Source organism: Crassostrea angulata, chromosome 1 (assembly GCF_025612915.1).
Source record: "Crassostrea angulata isolate pt1a10 chromosome 1, ASM2561291v2, whole genome shotgun sequence".
Lineage (NCBI taxonomy): Eukaryota > Metazoa > Mollusca > Bivalvia > Ostreida > Ostreidae > Magallana > Magallana angulata.
This window is the reverse complement of record NC_069111.1, coordinates 37238773-37241432: the sequence shown is the minus strand read 5'-3', so window position 1 is coordinate 37241432 and position 2660 is coordinate 37238773.

The window sequence follows — 2660 nt, the reverse complement described above, 5'->3', positions numbered from 1 at the left end:
CGGGCGTTTAGAAAATTTAAAAAATTGTATTTTTATCAAGTGATATCAATTCCACTGTAAGGTTGTCTCACTTTTCTTGAAACTGCACCAATAGGACATTATATACAAAATATATTACTCTAATAGTCTTCATACATTTAGTTCAATGACAAAAACCTCACCAAATATTAACTCAACATACATGCATTTTTTTAAGGTATTTTCCGATATGAATAATGAGTTCTTGATATCAATAAATCGAATTCTTCAAAGCAAGTAATAACTTTTGATATTATAAAAAAAACCCGAATATTTTCTTATACCAAGAATCATTTTCTATATCACATTTTTTATATCAAAAATCAAGCTTTTGTATATAAATATAAAAAAAAATGCTAATTTTTGATATCAAGAATTCATGTTGCTTTACTAATATCATATCAAGAAATCAAAATATTGACTTCAAAAACATTTTTGATATCAAAAATTCAATTTCTTGATTTCAGAACATTTTTTATGCAAAAAAAATTTATTTGTATATTAGGATATCAGAAAATATATTTTTTTAATATCAGAAAATAAGACATACATTAATTAACGATCGACTTTATCAATGCAATCTCTGATGCTACAATTTCATCAGAAATATGTTTCACACTAAATGCTGGATGCAAAATATACTTATATACTATAAGAAAGACCCAAACTTTCACGGTTCCAAACGACGGCGATGCTCAATCATACAAGTGTATAGTTAGTGTTTTCATTGAATATGACCAAAACATGTTCATTTTATTTTCAAACATTTGTTTATTTCTACGTGTATTTTTGTCTACAATCAAATCAATTAATTTATTAATTAAAGATTTTAAGGCTGTCGACAAAAATGTATAAAGCTGCAGCTAATATAAACAAGAGGCCCATGGGCTACATCGCTCACCTTGAACAACACGGGATAATAAAATCAACTGTATGGAGTCATATATACAAAATATCTGGACAATGTAGTAGCATTGATCCTGTATAAAAAGTTATTCAAACTTTTCTTTGGATATTTTTATGTTGAACATTTAGCCCCTTTCGTAACTGGATCATTTTATAGTCATGTCACACTGAATATTTCAGTTCTCAAGAAGATCTTAATTAAACAAATAAGCCTTTAAAATTTGAACACTTTGTTGAGCCCAAGAATTGTCATGAGACCCCAGTCTAAACAAGTAATACACTGTACATTATAATAACACTTGAATTTTTTAGAATAATTCTAAAAACTGTCCTATGTAAAATTTCGTCCAACATTGTGACCCTCGGCCACAATGATTTGAACAAAATTTAACACTATCTGAGGATGCTCTCACACAAGTTATAGTTTTTCTGACCAATCAGATTTTGAGATGAAGATTTTTAAAGATTTTTTCCTCTAAACATTCCAATGTTAAAATTCGACCTCCCCCCCCCCCCCCCATATTGAGGCCCCACCCTACCAAAGGTGATCGTGATTTTAACAAACTTGAATCTACCCTTACTGAGAATGCTTCCACACAAGTTATAGCTTTTTCTGACGAATGTCTATTGAGAATAATTTTTTCTATTTATATTCCTATGAAAACATTTGACTGCATTGTTGCCAAACCCTACCCCCGGTGATCATGATTTGAACAAACATGAATCTACTTTATCTGAGGATGCTTCTACACAAGTTACAGCTTTTCTGACCAATTATGATTTGAGAAAAAAAATTCTGTATATATTCATACAATATATAAAAATTTGACCCCCCTTCAATTGTGGCCCAACGTTACCATCGGGATCATTATTTGGACAAACTTAAATTTACACTACCTAAAATATATTTCTACTCAAGTTAAATCTTTTCTGAGCATTTAGTTTTTGAGGAGAATGTTGTTTCATTCTTAGCAAATTTACAACAATTCCTCATTATCTCACCTTAAACATGTTAAAAGCGGTAAGATCCTTTAATTTTATAAACGGGAATCCTCTTCACCTGAAGGATACTTTGTGCATTTTGGTTTCAGTCAAACCAGTGGTTCTGGGGAATTTGAAAATCAGTGTAAAAAGTTGACAGAGATATAGGCTGACAGACAGACTGACGCCTGATTAAAAAGTGATCAGAATAGCTTACGTGAGCTTTCAGCTCAGCCCTAAGGCCAGCCGACAGGTGAGCTAAAGGAATAAAGAACGTGACAAAATCAACCGAGGTAGCTAATTACAACACGCAGACGATCCATTCATTCATGTAAAACTTTGATAATTTCAATTGAAAATCTATCTCTGCAAAATTAATACAAGCATGACAAATTCAAAATTCTTTCATAAAATTTTACATGTCTTCAACTGATATACAACGTGATGTGAAAATAGAACAGATATTGGAAACTCATATGTACATATAATCACATACACAGGTCTATGAATTTTTATCAATGAGTAAATATATGGGAAGACATATTTACCGAGTGTGATTCCCCCTATTTCTTACGGATATCGATTGTGATTCGTAGCTAGCTTTGTAAAACTGACAGTACTGAAATATACACTCCCCGTTTATCGATTGGCCGAAACCTACAGCGACCTAAGAAAAATCACAGACTGCACAAAATAATCATGATGATGTCAGAGTCAAATTCCGAAAGGAGACGATTTGGTTAAGTAATGGCTAC